Source organism: Pelophylax lessonae (assembly GCF_965119305.1).
Source record: "Pelophylax lessonae genome assembly, chromosome: 12".
Taxonomy (NCBI): domain Eukaryota; kingdom Metazoa; phylum Chordata; class Amphibia; order Anura; family Ranidae; genus Pelophylax; species Pelophylax lessonae.
The window spans coordinates 214,035,778-214,055,746 of record NC_138779.1 but is presented as its reverse complement, the minus strand read 5'-3'; the positions used below and the strand labels follow the sequence as shown (position 1 = coordinate 214,055,746).

Below are 19,969 nucleotides of genomic sequence, written 5' to 3'. Positions count from 1 at the left end.
ACCATCTCAACGACTTTTTTACTGTCTGGGGAATGGGAATCTCTTCTTCCAGTTTCCCTGTACGGCCATCCCAGTGTTTAACAGATGAATCTGGAGTGCTCTCATGTGAAGTTGGGCCCACAGAAGCACCGGTAGAGATGCTGATGTGAGACCCAAAAGTGACATGACATTCCTCCACATTGCTTGATGTGAGGTGATGATTTGGTCTGTAGTGTTGATCAATTTGCTGATCTTGTGTTCCAGTAGGATGGCCTTCTGAATGGTCGTGTCGATAATGTACCCTAGAAAGGTTGCTTTTTGAGAGAGGACTCTGTTGGATTTTTCACCCCAGAAAGGTGAGAAATTTTTCATCAGTTCGAAGGTTTGTCAATACTTCCTCTCTTGTTTGACCATAAATCATGAAATCGTCTAGATAAGGTATGATCTGCACCCCCTTCAGCCTGATCCCCTGCATTACTTCCGTCATAATCGTGGTGAATAAACATGGTGCTGATACTATGCCGAAGGGCAGAGCTTAATATTGACTTGCACCTTCCTCGTGGATGGCAATTCTCAGATATTTCTGGTGGTTCGGATGAATCGGAACGTGTAGATATGCATCCTTCACATCCGGTGTTGCTAGGAAGGCCGAGTCTGGTAGAATCGATCTTCTTGAGAATATGGTCCCCATTTAGAATTTTCTACAAACAATAGCTTTGTTTAGGACCTTCAGATTTAAGATTAATCAATGTTTTCCTGATGCCTTGGTTCTAAAGAAAACGTGGGAGTAAAAACCTGATGCCCTCTGCAAAAGACGTACTTCTGTTATGACTTTTACCTCTAGTAGTTTCATGATGGCTTCCAACATGGCCTTCCTTTGTTGAGGGAGTCTCGAGAATTTGGTTGTTAGGAATTTGTTTGGAGATTTTGTAGCAAATTCTATCTCGTATCCTTGACTGCTGATATGCAGATGTAGCACCCTCCTAGGTAGGTGCTAGGTAGGTAAAGCCTAGTGTCTCCATCTGCTTATCAGGGGAGCCTGATTATTAGTTTTGCCTGTTGCATATGTCCATGTGTGAATCATCTGGCCTGAGGGAGTGTCCCCACTGTATCCAATAGGAGAGCCTGTTGAACAGTGGAGGAAACCCAGCCAGTGACACACAGGCTTTTGTAACTATCTCAGTGGTTTGGCACAAACAGTGGTGCATCCTGGGATATGTTATAAAAGCCAAGGGCACATGTGGCAGGGCGTCTTTGGGCAGCAAGCCAGGTCCCAGAAGGAGGGTGAGATTCGCCTCTCCTTCTGCAGCTGTGGATGGTGGTGGATGGTGGTCACAGGCGGTCGGCCTTGTGAGCCAGGAGTGTGGAGCTGAGCCAGGAGGTCCAGGAAAGCTGACTAGTGGAGTTGGAGGCAGATAAACCTTGGGAAAAACAGTGTCCATGAGTACCGGGAAGCTTGACAGGGGTCTGCCCAGGAAGGGGAGAGTCAGAGGACAGGTCAGCACACACACAGCAAGTGAGAAAGGGGGTACCAAGTTAGAACCCTGAAGAGTAATTCAAGCAGGAACACATTATCTTTACTTCAGTGGCAAGGTGAAGCAGCGGCCTTGCCGCACACTACAGCTAGTTGTCCTCAAGATTGTGCATAGTTCATAGTTGGAGTATCCCACTCATTCCTTCTCCTATCCCAGTTCCAAATAAAAACACAAAAACCAACATCCCCTGAATTGATTATTGACTGTGCCAAGGACTTTCAATTCTATTTGTCTGCTATCAGTTGCTAAGGGTAACCCAGGGGAATCCAAAAAGTGTAATTCTCAGCAGTCCTTTAGGGGGCAGTGCTACACAGAATAAATTGGTTTGTGCAGAATTTCTGCCATTGTGGGAAGAAATGTTGAAGTCTTCCTCTCACTTTCCAGTTGGCCTCATTTGGGTTAGCTCATAGTTGAGGTACTGGGGAACAGCACATTAGTTTTACCTCTGTTCTTGTTGAACACCGACTTGCGCTAGGAATGGGATTTCTCATCGATTGTGTTTCTCGTCTGTTCCGACTAAAAAAAAAAGTTTTCTCCAGTTCCGGCTCAAAGAGCAGGTTGCCATCGAAAAGAATGTTGCACATTTTTTATTTTTTTTGAAGCGTAATACCCTAAGACTCCGTACACACTGGTCGCCTGACAGGTCGCCTGACAGGTCGCCGTAGGCGGCGCTGTGCATCCTGGGTCTGCTCTGCTCACGTCACTGGTTGCTAGATGCCAATCGGGCTGGCCTTCGCAACCAGTGTGCACTGCAGTGCAGACTCGAGCCACGGCCGCCGCCGGAGGAGAGGAAGCAATAAGGGGGGGGCCTAGGGCCGACGGATTGAACTGAACAGGGGGGCCCTAGACCACCAGGGACATGCCACCATCCATGTGGGGCCCCTTGGCAAGTGGGGTCCCCAGGCAACCGCCGGGCATGCCCAGTGGAAAAGACGGCCCTGCGCCACCGGCAGCGCGCTCCCGCCCCCGCTCGTCAGTGGGGAAGCTGGCGCGAGTGTCAGACAGCTCCGATGGCCGCCGGCTACTCGCGATCTTTTGATGTAAACACAGCTGTCTGTCCTTCTCCCTGAGATGATCACAGAGACCATGAGATCCTGCTATAAAGGATCGCATGTCTCTATGGTCATCTCACAAGCCCAACCCCCCCACAGTTAGAATCACTCCCCTAGGCTTACATTTAACCCCTTGATCACCCACAGGGTTAACCCCTTCCCTGCCAGTGTCATTATTACATAGTTTGTGAGGTTGAAAAAAGACATCAGTCCATCCAGTTCAACCTATGATGTGTGTGTGTTTGCTGTTAACCGTACATTGTATACCCCTGTATGTTGTACATTGTATACCCCTGTATGTTGTACATTGTATACCCCTGTATGTTGTGGTCTTTAAGGTGCCCATCTAATCGTTTTTTGAAACTATCGATGCTCCCTGCTGATACGACTGCTTGTGGAAGAGAATTCCACATCCTTACTGCTCTGACAATAAAGAACCCCTTACGTATTTTAAGGTTAAACCATTTTTCCTCTAGTTTTAGTGAGTGGCCACGTGTCTTATTGTATTCTCTTTCCCTAAAAATTTTTATTTTTTTTTCCCAAAAAAAAAAGTTTGTTCCTTATGCTAGGGTCCTCACCAGTACAGTATTTGTACATTGATATCATATCCCCTCTCAAGCGTCTCTTCTCCAGAGAGAATACGTTAAATGCCTGTAGTCTTTCCTCATAGCTGATATCCTCCATTCCCTTAATTATCTTTGTTGCTCTTCTCTGGACTCTCTCCAGTTCCAGCACATCCTTTTTTGGATGCACTGTTATTACAGTAACAGTGCATATTTTTTAGCACTGATTACTGTAGTAATGTCACTGGTCCCCCCCAAAAGTGTCAAAAATGTCAGTTAGGGGTCCAATCTGTCCGCCGCAATATTGCAGTCCTGCTAAAAAAAAAAAAAAAAAAAAAAAATCGTAGATCGCTGCCACTACTAGTAAAAAAAAAAAAACAAAAATGACAAAAATCTTTCCCCTTAGTTAGTAAACGTAATAACTTTTGCGCAAACCAATCAAAATACGCTTATTTTATTTACCAAAAATATGTAGCAGAAAACAAATTGGCCTAAAATGTTAAATCATTTTGATTTTTACATTTTTTTTTTGGAATGTTATATAGCAGAATGTGAAAAATATTTCACATTTTTCTGTTTATAGCAGGGGGGGGATGGAATCGCAGAGGTGATCAAATACCACCAAAAGAAAGCTCTATTATTGGGGGGGGGGGGGGACACGTCAATGTTGTTTGGGTACAGCGTTGCACGACTGCGCAATTGTCGATTAAAGTCAGGCAGTGCTGAATTGCAATATAGGGCCTGGTCTTTAAGCAGCAAAAATCTTCCAGTCTTAAAAATGGTTAAGCTGCGCAAGGGGTTCTTCACTGTCAGGGCGGTGAGAATGTGGAACTCTCTCCCACAATTGGTGGTAGCAGCGGGGAGTATGGCTACTTTTAAAAAGACTCTTGGATGTGCATCTCATAGATCACAATATTCAGGGTTATGGGAAACGATCAGGCCACTGACACACACCTGTGCCAGTTGAACTGGATGGACTGTTGTCTTTATTCAACCTTAACTTCTATGTAACTATGTACAGTGTGTTGAATGATTACTTCACTCATAATTATCAGTACTACAATAAAACTGATACCAATTAGGACCTTAATTATGAAGAGCGTCTGTAATTGCTTGATTTATTCTCCCTGGAGAAGAGACGCCTGAGAGGGGACATGATAGCAATTTATAAATATGTCAATGGTGATCTCAGCATAGAAAAAAAAAGCTATTCAGTCGAAAGGATTGCATGAGGACTCGAGGGCATACAATGCGATTAGAGGAGAAGCGTTTTAACCTCAGGCAACGTGGGGGGTTCTTTACTGTTAGGGCAACAAGATTGTGGAATTCTCTACCACAAGAGGTGGTTTCTGCGGGTAGTATGGTGGCTTTCAAAAGACTCTTAGACTTACATCTCAAGGATCAGAACATTCAGGGGTATGAGAGATGATTGCAGCCACACACACCTACACAGGTTGAACTGGATGGACTATTGTCTTTATTCAACCTCACCTACTATGTAATACTAAAACCACATTGAACTCAAATTCACAGATTCATGGTACATTTATTGCATTCTTTAACAGTTGACTTAACATTTTCAATATTTCATCTAGCAGTAATGATACATAATCACCTGATAAAATGGATACTAACAGTCCTGCATTGCCAACAGTCCAATTTTTTTCAGTTTTTGCGCACCCCCCCCCCCCCCCCCCCAAATATTTTAGCACCAGCCACCATTGCTGCCTTATCAGAAGCCCTAAATGTCTGCATCCATGAAATACATCTTGCATTCCTCTATCCCAGAATGACATTTACACATAAGTGACTGTCTAGGGGTGCAGAATTTTCTACTTTAGTTTCATGCAGCTGAATGCAGTGCAGGAATGCTGAGATTTGTGCAGTTGCATGAACCTAATATATAGAATACGGCTGCATTCAGGTCCATAAAATACTTTACACTTTTTGCCACATTTTTTACATCCATGTGCTTGAAGCCAAATTGGTACGCCCAAATATTAAAACCCACACATATATTATTGCAACTACTACAAGTATTGTCTTCATCATAGCTTCCTATAATCTTCTCCATAGCAGGTTCCCAGAGGGAGGGTCAGCACTGGAAGGCTTTATTTGCAGGGGACACATTTGGTTTTGTTACTCCCCGCCAGAAACGTGAATCCAGGCTTACAGAAACAGCCAATCATACACATTTGGATGCACGGCTGGCGTGGGTCACTTTTGGCACACATTATGGAACAGGGACTTCCACATTTATAATATATTTGATCCGGTGGGCACTCATTGTCAGGGACTGAAAAAAAAAAAAAAAAAAAATGAATAATGAAATTTTGGACCAGCTAGATAAACTTTGCATATAGACATACATAAAGGAAAGCACTTTACCCGTAATGGTTGGCTTGCAGGGGACACATTTGGTCTTATTACTCCCTTCCAGAAATGTGAATCCAGGCTTACAGAAACAGCCAGTGATACACTGGTCGGTGCACATCAGGTCTGGGTTCCTTTTGCCACATGGAGAGTCACAGGCACTTCCACACTCCTTATATACTTGATCTGGTGGGCACTCAGTGTCAGGAACTGAAAATGTCAAACAATAAGTATTAATGATATTTTGAACCAGCAAGATATAGTTTGGAAATAGACACACACTATATTGCCAAAAGTATTGGGACGCCTGCCTTTACACACACAAACTTTAATAGCATCCCAGTCTTAACCACTTAAGCCCCGGAAGATTTTACCCCCTTCCTGGCCAGGGGGTATTTTGCGATTCGGCACTGCATGACTTTAATGGACAATTGTGCGGTCGTGCGACGCTGTATCTAAACGAATTTGGCGTCCTTTTTTTCCCACAAAACAGAGCTTTCTTTTGGTGGTATTTGATCACCTGTGCGATTTTTACTTTTTGCGCTATAAACAAAAAAAAGAGCGTAAATTTTGCAAAATTAGCAATATTTTTCACATTTTTTTATATGAAATTCCCCCCAAAAAAATGTAAAAAAAAAAAAATCAAAATTTTAACATTTTCGGCCAATTTGTTTGATGATACATATGTTTGGTAAAAAAAAAAAAAAAAAAAAAAAAAAAATCACAAAAAGCGTATTTTGATTGGTTTGCGCAAAAGTTATCGTGTTTACTAACAAAGGGAAAGATTTGTCATTTTTGTTGTTTTTTTTTTACGCGTAATGGCGGCGATCTGCAATTTTTTTTTGCGACATTGCGGCAGACAGATTGGACCCTTGACTGACATTTTTGACACTTTTGGGGTTACCAGTGACATTGCTACAGTAATCAGTGCTATACATATGCACTGTTACTGTAAAAATACACTGGCAGTGAAGGGGGTTAACTTTTTTTGAGAGGGAGGGGCTATGTGTGTCAATAGGGGCGTGATTCTAACTGTGATTGGCTGTGGCTTGAGATGTATGAACAGTGATCAACGGTTCTACATAGTAGAACCGTATGATCATCATTCGTACACCGGGGAGAATGACAGGCGGCTTGTTTACACTAGTCGCTTGACTTTCTCCCTCTCCCCCGACGATCGCCGAGTGACCGGCGGACATCGGGTCCGCCGGGGGTCCGTGACCGCGCGGGAGCGCGCATCCGGCGGCGCGCGCTCACTCCCCAGAGCCTCACAGGCTAGTGACATTAATATACGTCACTTTGCCTGTGAGGGGCTGACTGCCGCAGTAAATCTACTGACGGCAGTCGGCAAGTGGTTAAGGGCCATACACACTAAGATTTTCTGAAGACTTTTTCCTTCAGATTTACCTTTTCTATGTAGTGCAAGGGCCTGCCAGATTGCATACAAATTGAAAGTGTTTAGGTTTGACCGCATATTATATGGTTTTGGTAAGTATAAAGGAAAAAGTCTTCAGAAAATCTCATAGTGTGTATGGCCCATTAGTCCATAGGGTTCAATATTGAGTTGGCCCACCCTTTGCAGCTATAACAGCTTCAACTCTTCTAGGAAGGCTGTCCACAAGGTTTAGGAGTGTGTCTATGGGAATGTTTGGCCATTCTTCCAGAAGCGTAATAGTTAGGTCAGGCACTGATGTTGGACAAGGCCTGGCTCGCAGTCTCCCAAAGATGTTCTATTGGGTTGAGGTCAGGACTCCAGGCCAGTCAAATTCCCCAACGTCTTTATTGACTATGCTTTGTGCACAATGTTGGAACAGGAAGGGGCCATCCCCAAACTGTTCCTACAAAGTTGGGACCATGAAATGGTCCAAAATATCTTGGTATGCTGATTCCTTAAGGAGGCCCCTTCACTGGAACTAAGGGGCCAGGCCAAACCGCTGAAAAAAAAAAAAAAAAAAAAAACCCTCACCATAATCTCCCCTCTATTACATGATTTGGACCAGTGCACAAAGCAAGGGTCATAAAGACATGGATGAGCAAGTTTGGGGTGGAGGAACTTGGACAGGCCTGCACAGAGTCCTGACAAAACACCTTTGGGATGAATTGGAGCGAGAACTGTGAGCCAGGCCTTCTCATCCAATATCAGTGCCTGACAGGGCCAGCCCTGGAAATAATTTCCGTTATGATCCGATTCTTAGTAGCGTGGAGCTTAGAAGTAGGACACAGATAGACTGACAGACACCACTCATAGCAACAAAGAAGCTGGGGCCCGGGGCATGCTGCACACTGACACTGGCAGGTTACAGAAGGAAGCTCCTCTGTTCTCCTCTGATGGTCAGGGCCTGGGGGTGGGGCAACACAAGCAGTGAGCACTTGATTGGTTGATAGGACGCCCGGCCAGCAGTCCTACCAACCAGCGGGCAGCGGCGGGGGAGGTGAATCAGTGGATGTTTCCTGTAACTGCGCTGCCACTGTGGACCCTGCAAGGACCTCTCACGGTCACAGACACCAGTGTCCGGCAAGGTGTCCAACCATACACGATCGCTGAAAGCGACCCCAGGGCCAGCGGCCTGCCGGGAAATTTCCCGTTATCCCGGTAGGCCAGTCCGGCCCTGGTGCCTGACCTCACAAATGTGCTCCTGGAAGAATGATCAAACATTCACATAGACACACTCCTAAACCTTGTGGACAGCCTTCCCAGAAGAGTTGAAGCTGTTATAGCTGCAAAGGGTGGGCCAACTCAATACTGAACCCAGGCATCCCAATACTTTTGGTAATATAGTGTGTATATAGGAGAACCTTCCTGATCCCAATTTGGTTTCCTCGGGCTGCACTACCCAGGAAACTTCTCTAGATGTCAGTATAGTGAGGGCTGAGAAATAAAAGGTCTATAGGCAAGTTTTGTACTTTCTATTTTCTGTATGTAGTAATCACTGCCCTCTGCAGAATGATTGCGTCTTACGAAAGAATGTGTTTTAATACAGTGCAATGAAACATGCAGTTGGCCTCAAAATAACAGCAGGGGGTTGCATATGACTCGTTTCGCCTACAATCAGGGCTGGCCCAAGAATGAAATGCTGCCCCCATCCCCAAAAAAAAAAAAAAAAAAAACCTACACACACGCCCACCGAAAGCCCCCCCCCCCCCCCGTTCCACCCAATAATAGCGCAAGCCTCGCAAGCTGTGCCTGAACATTGGCTGCTGGCCGAGTCAGTGGGGAAGGGATCTTTCATTGCTCTTTGTCTCCTGTGGACCCCCCCTCCGTTAGCACACACCTGTGCTCTTCGTGTGTGCTCGGGTGTTTAACAGCCAGTGTTAGACTGTGTGCGGGCACCCTCGCGCCCGGCAACTATGAGCGTGCGGGTTGAGGACAGCAGGGCGTTCTTTTTATAAAGGCAGCAGAGTGGCCGCCCCTGGATGACACACAAACTGCTGGAAAAAATGAAAACAGAAAAAAAAAAAATAATTGGGCGCCAATTTGCCGCCCCTCTAAAATGGCTGCCTGGGTCCAATGGACCCATGGTCGGGCCAGCCCTGCCTACAATGCGATTGCATCTCAGTACAACCTGCTTCATCCAAGGAAGAGAAATGCAGAACAAATGCGGCCTCAGAACTCTCATCTACACGGCAACCATTAACCACTTGCCGACCGCCGCAAGTACACATACTGCGGCGGTCAGCCCCTTACAGGCAAAGTGACGTATGGGTACGTCACTAGCCTGTGAGGCTCTGGGGAGCGAGCGCGCGCCGCCGGAGGCACGCTCCTGCGCGGTCACGGACCCCCCCGCACGCGCGTGTAACCGGCGGACCCGATGTCCGCTGGTCACTCGGCGATCATCGGGGGAGAGGGAGAAAGGCAGGTGGCTAGTGTAAACAAAGCCGCCTGTCATTCTCCCCTGTGTAGAAACAGTGATCATACGGTTCTACTATGTAGGACCGTTGATCACTGTTCCTACAGCTCAAGTCACAGCCAATCACAGTTAGAATCACGCCCCTAGGGACACACATAACCCCTCCCTCTCAAAAAAAAGTTAACCCCTTCACTACCAGTGTAATTTTACAGTAACAGTGCATATGTATAGCACTGATTACTGTAGAAATGTCACTGGTAACCCAAAAAGTGTCAAAAATGTCAGTCAAGGGTTCGATCTGTCCGCCCCAATGTCGCAGTCCCGAAAAAAAAAAAAAAAAAAAAAGCAGATCGCCGCCATTACGCGTTAAAAAAAAAAAACACAACAAAAATCTTTCCCTTTGTTAGTAAACGCGATAACTTTTGCGCAAACCAATCAAAATACACTTTTTGCGGTTTTTTTTTTACCAAACATAGGTAGCATAAAACAAATTGGCCGAAAATGTTAAAAAATTATGATTTTTACATTTTTTTTGGGGGGACTTTCAAATTTCAAAATGTGAAAAATATTGTTATTTTTGCAAAATTGACGCTATTTTTTTGTTTATAGCGCGTGAGGGAAAAAAACAAAAAAAAAAACAAAATACCCCCTGGTCAGGAAGGGGGTAAAATCTTCCGAGGCTTAAGTGGTTAAAGTTGTTGGAAAGTAGAAGACATGCATGTGAAATGCAAAAAAAAAATAAAAAATGCATTTATACCAGAGGATTCATTTCCAAAATTAAGATTTCAAAATGTGGTGAATGTTGGTGGCTGGATCTCCACCTCGACATTCCCAGGTCCTCCTATCTGCTGTGAGAGCATTTGTGGCCCCGGAGTTATTACCTTAATGTTACACCCAGTGGCAGCCATCAAGGGGGTTCCTGTATATAACCAATTTTTGGGCTCCCATTCAACTACTCGCCAAGGAGGAACACTCATCCCCTGTGTATCCATTGACATCTAGACAGAAGTGAACCCCCACCCACGTCTACTATGAAGGGGCCCCCCAAAGTCACAGAGGACCCTTGTAAAGCTGCATAAAGGTTATGCCCCATGGCAGGGGTCTTCAAACTATGGCCCTCCAGTTGTTCAGGAACTACAATTCCCATCATGCCTAGTCATGTCTGTGAATGTCAGAGTTTTACAATGCCTCATGGGATGTGTAGTTCCACAACAGCTGGGAGGCCATAGTTTGAGGATCCCTGCCCCATGGTATGCCCTCCCAACCTCCCCCCCTGGGTTAAACCATCGTCCCCTTCTATAAAAGGGATTTATTTTATATACATACCAGGTCTAACATGTGGTCCAGCCTGTGTTCCTATGAAGGAGATGCCTGGAAAATAAGTAATTAACCAATTAAATACAGTGATGCTCTAAAGGTTTATTTGTATTGTAATCTGTACATGTAATGTATTGTACATCTTTGGGTCTTGCCCGCCAACTTATTATATCCACGTCCATTTTTATTATTATTATTTCTTCTTTAAAATGTTTTTTTTTTTGGAGGGGGGGGGGGGGCAATTATTCGCAGAGAGGCAGAATGGCGGTCTGCCTACGTAAACAAGGCAGATTGCCGTTCTGCTAGTAAGGAAGATGGAGATCTTGTGTGTCTGCTAAGCAGGAACAAAGATCTCTGCCTTCCTACAGTGCAACCATCCCCCACACAGTAATCACTCCCATTTAACCCTTTGATCACCCCTGATGTTAACCCCTTCCCTGCCAGTGTCAGTACAGTGACAGTGCATTTTTGTTTTAGCACCAATCACTGTATTGGTGTCACTGGTCCCCAAAAAGTGTCATATTTGTCCGCCGCAATTAAATACAAACACACTAAACAGTAAAGTTAGCATCATTTTTATGGTACAATTGAAGGATGATGTTAAACTGAGAATCATGAGAGAATAGTGGGGGGAGGGGGGAATACTCTAAACCCATTGACTCCAATTCTAGGGGGAAATTTTATCACTTCCACAGACACAATGATAGGAGAACTTTCATAACTCCCACTGGGTTTTTTTTCCCCCACTGACACCAATGCCTGGGCATCATTTGGACCTCCGGAGGTGATCATTTTTACTCCAGCTTCTTATGCTGGGGCATCTTTTTCCCCCCTACTGACCACAATCTGAACCCCCATAGGGTTTGCTAGACAGTGAAATGGCCCTTTGTTTAAGATTGGGATCCCTGGTCTAAAGAAAAGACTTCACCATCATAGACAATTCTGATCACACACAGTGGAGCATTGTGCAATAGATCATGATTATTAATGATGGGTGATTGCTGACACCTTGGATCTCAGTCGGAGGATATACTGAGCCGACTTCACTATAAATCAGACTTTATAAATCACTTCTACTCACCAATTAGTACCAGCAGGAATGAAGAGGATGGCCCCATGATTACCAAAACTTTATCAGGCTCCTGAAACAAAGAAAAAAGGATGAACACCACAGAGGAGACATAGACATGAATATAATATACAGCGTTATTGTAATTACACTCTTCAAAACAAACTAGGGTCTCGGTCCCTCTGTCTCAGTCTCCCTCTCTCTGTTTCGGTCTCTCTCTCTCTATCTCGGTTTCTCTCTTTCTCGGTCTCTCTCTCTCTCCCTCTCTGTCTCGGTCTCTCTCTTGGTTTCTCTCTGTCTCCACCTCGGGCTCTCTCTCTCTCTCTCTCTGTCTCGGTCTCTCTGTCTCGGTCTCTCTGTCTCGGTCTCTCTGTCTCGGTCTCTCTCAGTCTGTCTCGGTCTCTCTCAGTCTGTCTCGGTCTCTCTAGGTCTGTCTCGGTAGGTTTCTCTTGGTCTTTCTCTGTCTCGGTCTCTTTCTGGGTCTCTCTCTCGGTCTCTCTCTCTCTTGGTTTCTCTCTGTCTTTCTCTGTCTCTCTAGGTCTCTCTCTGTCTGTCTCGGTCTCTCTCCGTCTGTCTCGGTCTCTCTCTGTCTTTCTCTGTCTCGGTTTCTTTCTGGGTCTCTCTCTCGGTCTCTCTCTGTCTCTCAGCCTCTCTCTCGGTCTTTCTGGGTCTCTCTCTCTCTCGGTCTCTCTAGGTCTGTCTCGGTCGGTTTCTCTTGGTCTTTCTCTGTCTTGGTTTCTCTCTGGGTCTCTCTCTCGGTCTCGGTCTCTCTCTAGGTCTCGGTTTCTCTCTCGGTCTCTCTTTGTCTCGGTCTCTCTAGGTCTGTCTCGGTCTCTCTAGGTCTGTCTCGGTCGGTTTCTCTCTGTCTTTCTCTGTCTCGGTTTCTCTCTGGGTCTCTCTCTCGGTCTCTCTCTGTCTCGGTCTCTCAGCCTCTCTCTCGGTCTTTCTGGGTCTCTCTCTCTCTGTCTCTCTCGGTCTCGGTCTCTCTAGGTCTGTCTCGGTCGGTTTCTCTTGGTCTTTCTCTGTCTCGGTTTCTCTCTGGGTCTCTTTGTCTCGGTCTCTCTCTAGGTCTCTCTCTAGGTCTCTCTCTAGGTCTCTTTGTTTTTCTCTGTCTCAGTTTCTCTCTGGGTCTCTCTCTTGGTCTCTCTAGGTCTCGGTCTCCCTAGGTCTCGGTCTCTCTCTAGGTCTTTCTCTGTCTTTCTCTGTCTCGGTTTCTCTCTGGGTCTCTGTCTCTCTCTAGGTCTCGGTCTCTCTCTAGGTCTCTCTCTGTCTTTCTCTGTCTCGGTTTCTCTCTGGGTCTCGGCCTCTCTCTAGGTCTCGGCCTCTCTCTAGGTCTCGGCCTCTGTCTCGGTTTCTTTCTGGGTCTCCCTCTGTCTCGGTCTCTCTAGGTCTCTCTCTGTCTCTCTCTCTCTCTCAGTTTCTCTCTGGGTCTCTCTCTGTTTCTGACTCTCTCTGTCTCGCTCTCTCTCTCTCTGTTTCGCTCTCTCTCTGTTTCGGACTCTATCTCTCTGTCTGTCTCGGTCTCTCTCTGTCCGTCTCCCATTACAGTAATGCTGACCCCCTTCCCTGCAGCCTCTTTGCAACCACTTCCTGACCACATGCACCCCAAAAATGCCTGCATGGTATTTCTCAGGGTAGGATTCCTTGCCTCTGTAATGTACAGCAGGAACCCCACACTGAGAAACACATGCTGGGCCTGGCCTGTGTAATGTGTGTAGAAACAGCCACTTCTAGTCTCCATCAGAAGCCCATGTGACAGGGTGACAACATAGGAGCAAACTGGGAGCCAGGGACAGAGCGTTGTCACCCCCATAACAGGAAGAGCCCGAACAAGGCATGCTCAACAGGAATTATTCTAATAAAATCTGCAGATTTAGAGATATTAAGTCACTTTTATGAGTGCAAAACCTGTTAAAGCTTAACAAAAAAAACAAAACAAAATCTCATATGATACAAATAAAGCTGTAAAATAACGTTTAGATTAATATATCTCAGTAATAATAAATTGATGAGTGAAGTCTTTGGTAGGGAGTTAGAAAAATGAGTTAATATCTAGACGCAGCACTAACCTGTGTGGTGTAGTAGCAGTCAGCAGGCTCTGTATCAGGTATGGCCGGGTTCAGGAGGATTCTATAGGATGAGGGGTGGAGGTGTGATTATATAGGAGATGGGTGCGTCACATTAATTAATTAGTTCCCAGCTCTCTGCTTGTGGGATTTGCATGAAGTGACAATGAGGAAGCCCAGAGCACCGAACACTCAGCTCTATAATTAGAAGGTTGCAGGCTATGATGTCTCAATGTCATTTTTTTTGGGCTCCTCTTTTTCCTTGTATTCATTAGGTAAGAAATTCAGCTGACCTGCTTCTTCCATTCCTAGCTCCATCCTATCTTTACAAACCTCCATAAAGAAATTCTGGCCGTATTTTGCTTAACGAGGAAGTACAGTAAAGTCTGTCATTTATTTATTTATTTCCCCTTACCTGAAAAGTAAAGGCATAATGTGCTAGTATGCAGCGCATACTAGCACATTATGTGACACTTACCTCCAAACAAAGCCCTCGTCGTGTCTCGCTGGGATCTTCGCCTTTCTTCCTGCTGGGTCTGCAGGACTCCAGCTGTGCTACTGGCCGGAGCCACCGGTCATGGCACAGGGCTCTGAAGAAACGCCACGGCCGTTCCTTCAGAGTGCATGGGCCGAAGACGTCATTGGCACGGTATACAGTAAATATCTCCCCTAAACGGTTTGAATTTAGAAGATATTTATGGTACCTATAGGTAAGCCGTATTATAGGCACAAACATTACAGGGGGGTTTACAACCTCTAATAAGTTGATTTCCTTTTAACTGTCAGCTCCACCTAGTGGCCATAATGCAATATTTATACCAAATCATGGAACTGACCTGTTAACCAATTAACCAAATTAAAATAACAAAAAAAACATGTATGAGGGTATATGAAACAATGTGATCAAACCAACACTGTGCTACTATGTGACATATCCTTATTAACCACTTGCCGACCGCTTGTGGCATATATATTGCAGAAGGCTGGCTCAGCTCCGCGAATCGCTCTACCTCTACGGCGATCTTCGGGAGCACTCCTGGGGGCCAGCGTGTGCCGCGCTACCGCCCCCACATAAGCAGCGGGGATGCCGATCCACGGGACCGGCAGCTGCGATTGCTGCCTGCTGAGAGAGAAGGACGGTCTGCTGTTTAAACACAGCTGACCGTTGTTCTCTGAAATGATCACAGAGCGCCTGTGATCCTTCTATATAGGAACACAGGTCTCTATGGTCATTTCACAAGTCCCTCCCCCCACAGTTAGAAAACACTCCCTTAGGCTCACAATTAACCCTTTGATCACCCCTAGGGTAACCCCTTCCCTGCCAGTGTCATTATTACAGTAACAGCGCATATTTTAGCACTGATTACTGTAGTAATGTCACTGGTACCCCCAAAAGTGTAAAAAATGGCAGTTAGGGGTCCGATCTGTCCGCCGCAATGTCGCAGTCCTGCTAAAAATCACAGATCACCGCCACTACTAGTAAGAATAAATAAATAAATAAATATGACATAAATCTTTCCCCTAGTTTGTAGACACGATAACTTTTGCGCAAACCAATCAAAATACGCTTATTGGAATTTTTTTTAACAAAAATAAGTGGCAGAATACAAATTGGCCTAAGGGTGAAAAAAATGTTTTTTATTTTATTTTTATTTTATTTATTTATTTATTTATTTTTTGGGGGGGGGGGGAATGTTATATAGCAGAAAGTGAAAAACTATTAGGTTTTTTTCTTTTTTTTGTAGAATTGTTGCTATTATTTTGTTTATAGCGCAAAAAATAAAATCCGCACGGGTGATCTAATACCCCCAGAAAAAAAGCTCTATTTTTGGGGGGGAAAAAAGGACACCAATTTTATTTGGGTACAGCATTGCACAACCGTGCAATTGTCCGTTAAAGTAACGCAGTGCAGAATCGAAAAAAAAATGGCCTGGTCATTAAGGGGGCAAATCCTTCCGGTCCAGAACTGGTTAATACGTTGATTTCCTTTTGTTTGTCAGCTCCACCTAGTGGCCATAATGCAGTATTTATATCCAAATCATGGAACTGACCTGTTGACAATTAACCAAATTAAAATAATTAAAAGACAGCGCTCTATGAGGGGATGGGAAAAGATGTGATCAAACCAACACTGTGCTACTATGTGATAAATCCCTATTAAACCCTTGTGGTGTCTAAACAATCTTACAATGTTGCTAATAAACTAGAAAAAAAAGTTTGTATCGTAAATTAAACATAATCATCCAACATTCCAATGTGCAGAGCCTTTAAAAACATGTATCATAATTAAAAAAAATATATATACATAAAAGTAAAAATGTTCTCAAAATCATTAACGTGTCAAAAAAGGCTCTTTTGATTTTGAGAACATTTTCACTTTTATACATTTTTACAGGATCTGCACATTGGACAGTTGGATGATTATGTCGTGTTTAACCACTTAGCCCCGGAGGATTTGGCTGCTAAAAGACCAGGGGGGTTTTTGCGATTTTTTACTGCGTGACTTTAACAGGCAATTGCGCGGTCGTGCGACGCTGTACCTAAACGAATTTGACGTCCTTTTTTTCCCACAAACAGAGCTTTCTTTTGGTGGTATTTGATCACCTGTGCGATTTTTTGATCATGCGCTATAAACAAAAAAAGAGCGTAAATTTTGCAAAAATAACAATATTTTTCACATTTTTTTATATGAAATTACCCCAAAAAAAATGTAAAAATCCAAATTTAACATTTTCGGCCAATTTGTTTTATGCTACATATGTTTGGTAAAAAGAATTGCAAAAAGCGTATTTTGATTGGTTTGCGCAAAAGTTATCGCGTTTACTAACAAAGGGAAAGATTTTTGTCATTTTTGGTGTTTTTTTATTTTTAACGAGTAATGGCGGCGATCTGCGATTTTTTTTTTTCGCGGGACTGCGACATTGCGGCGGACAGATCGGACCCTTGACTGACATTTTTGACACTTTTGGGGTTACCAGTGACATTACTGCAGTAATCAGTGCTAAAAATATTCACTGTTACTGTAAAAATTACACTGGCAGGGAAGGGGTTAACTGTATTGGAGAGGGAGGGGTTAAGTGTGTCCTAGGGGCATGTATTGGAGAGGGAGGGGTTAAGTGTGTCCAAGGGCGTGTTTCTAACTGTAGTGGGACAGGTCTCCTATTGTAAAAACAGAGATCAACGGTTCTACACAGTAGAACCGTCTGATCTCCATTTTTACACAGGGGAGAATGACAGGCGGCTTGTTTACATAAGCCGCCCTCCTTTCTCCCGCTCTACCGACGAACGTAGTGTGACCGGCGGACATCGGGTCCGCCGGTCACCCGCGCGGACTCCTCCGTGAACGAGCCGTGGCGGGGGCGCGCGCTCGCCCTCTATTGGCTCACAAACCGGTCACAGGCTAGTGACGTATATATACATCACTTTGCCTGGCCGGGGCTGACCGCCGCAGTATATCTACTTGCGGCGGTCGGCAAGCGGTTAAAAGCTAAGCTCAACTTTTTGGGCAGAATTTCACTTTTTCTTTTTCACGTGTTGTCATTTCTTTGCCAGCCATCCCAACATCCCAACATCCTTTTCTCTCACTCACCTCATCTATGAAAGTTTTGAGTTTTCAGCTCTTTTATTAGAATTTTTGAAAATGCTTTCTGATTCTATAATTTCCTGTAGATCATGTGACATCAAGAAAACTGGATATTCCATCATGCACTGCATTTTGCATTAGGCACCTTACACACGATACTCCTGTTAGAGCATCTACGTTTAATTGTAATGCGCGCATTTTCGCGCTTACGCGCTCGCGCAAATGCGCGTAATTGCGCGCAAATTTATTCTAGCGTTCTGGATATTCAATTGACATTTTGGGTCATTTGAGCGCATTCGGGCGTTTTTGCACAAACTTTTTTGCGCGTTTTTGCGCGTATCAGGCGCAAATTACTGACCAAAAATGCGGATTTTTCTATTTTGTTCTTACTGAAGAAAACGCGGCGCTCATTTACACGGCTGTGTGCATAGGCACATTAAGAATGAATGGGCTCTATTTTAGCTCAGAAAAAAAAACCGCTGCACTGAGCATTTTTAAGCTGCAGTGTGCAAGAGGCCTTACAGAACAGGGTGTGTTTTATACTGCGTTTTTTTGATGCATTTGCAGCTCATTTGCCGCATGGCAAACGCATGCCTGTCACCTTCAAAATTTTATGACCATGCAAGAACGATACGTTGGGCTGCCCTACATAGGGCAAGTTAGCTCATGGGACATTTTTGGCGGGTTGCGGTTTGCACATTTTTTACTGATCGTTTTGCTGCGTTCGTCGTTTTTCTTTTTAATGCGATAATGTGTGTTTACTTCTGCATTTGAGGTGCCATTAACAATAATAACTTTAAGTGTATAAATAGTTATTTACTATAAAATTTGATTGGATAATCTTTGTATGATCTCCTTTATATTTACCAAAACTATATAATAGGAGGACACAGTTATTGGTAGATCTAAAGGAGGAGACATGTGTGGCTCATTTTGTTCCTAATTGAAATTCTGACAAATTTTTCATTATTCAGGAGCTCAGATGTTTCCAAATTACAATAGTAACAAATTTGTACCAAAATGAAATAACAAAACTAAAAAAGATTTGAAAGCTAATTAGAATTTGAAATTTAATTTGAAAACAAGAATAGAAAATAAAGGAATAGAAAAGAATATAATAGAATGAAGGTAAACAGAGCTGAATATAAAATAAAGGAATAGAATGTAAAATAATATAATATATAAAAAACTGAAAATAGAATATATCACAATGGAAAATAAAATAATAGAATATAGTAGAAAAGAATAGAGTAAAACGGAACAGATTAGAAAATATCAGAATAGAAAAAAAAGAAGAGAATAGAGTAGAAAAGAATAGAGTAAAAAATAGAACAAAATAGAATAGAAAATAATAGAATCAAATAGAATAGACATTTAAGGAATAGATTAGATTAGAATAGAAAAGAATAGAAAAAATAGAATAGAACAAAACAAAACAGAATATAACCATCTTCTGAAATTCAGATTTAGAATAGAATAAATTAGAAAAGAATACAAAAGAACAGATTGGAAAATAAGAGAATAGAATAGAAAACCCTATAGACTAGAATAGACTATAATATAACTGTCTTTCTAAATTCAAATAAAATGAATTTGAAAAGAATCAATTTGATTGGAATAGAATAGAAAGAATAGAATAGAAAATAATGGAAAATAAGAGAATGGAAACTAAAAGAATGCAAAAGAAAAGAAATAACAATAAATCAGAATAGTTTAGAATACAATAGATTAGAATGAAATAGAAAGAATATAACCGTCTTTCGAAATTCAAATTTTGAAAAGACTAGCTGAGAATAGAATAGAAAAAAACAATAGCATAGAATGAGATACAATGGAATAAAATAAAATAGAATATTTAAATTTAGATTTAAATCAAATTTGAATCAAATTTGAAAATGAAAAAACAAAACGAATGGTGAAAATGGATTTAAGGCATTAAACTAAACAAAATTATTTAAAATAATGAATCGAAACAAAACACATGGTTTTGTTCTGCACATGTCTATAAAGGAGATTGTATAATCAGATTGCATTGTGTATGCTGAGCTTTTACAGACTTCCAGGGACACTCTTCTCCTGTTTTCAATACTACAGCTCTGCTCCACATAGGCTGTTATGTGATGATCGCTCAGCTCCTGCACACTCTGCCAAATGAGCGATCAATGCAAGGAAAAGATAATGTAGAAAAAAAATTGGGTGCTGTGTTTTCAGTGAGAATGGTGATCACTGATTGCATTGGAAAAGCGTGAAACTAAATAGGTGGGTGAGAGCAATCTCCTGGAGAGAGGGGGGGGGAGGGCAGGTACATCTGGTGAATTCGTTCCTTCTAACGGTCTTCCTGCATCGCAGCGTGTGCCATTGGCTGTTTCTGTAAGCCCGGATATGTGTTACACACTGAGGGTGATAAGATCCTCTGCATCCTTAAAAAGGAATGCCCCCCTGTTATGAAACCATGAAACTCAAGCTTTATAAATTAAAGGCTAGGCAGAAGATGACAGGAAGCAAATATAGATACAGATTCTGGTACTTAACCACTTCCCGACCACCCGCTGCAGTTTTACTGAGGCAGGGTGGCTCTCCTGCG

The 19,969-nt window shown here is 43.3% G+C and overlaps 1 long non-coding RNA gene across 1 annotated transcript in view; it reads left to right on the top strand.

Annotated features, from left to right (window-relative positions):
• Positions 1–5,730, top strand: part of LOC309568059 — an 81,214-nt gene extending 75,484 nt beyond the window's left edge. Inside the window, exon 2 of the long non-coding RNA XR_014225991.1 lies at positions 5,510–5,730. This is a non-coding gene — a long non-coding RNA (uncharacterized lncRNA). The remainder of the gene's footprint in view (positions 1–5,509) is intronic.
• Positions 5,731–19,969: the final 14,239 nt, after the last annotated feature.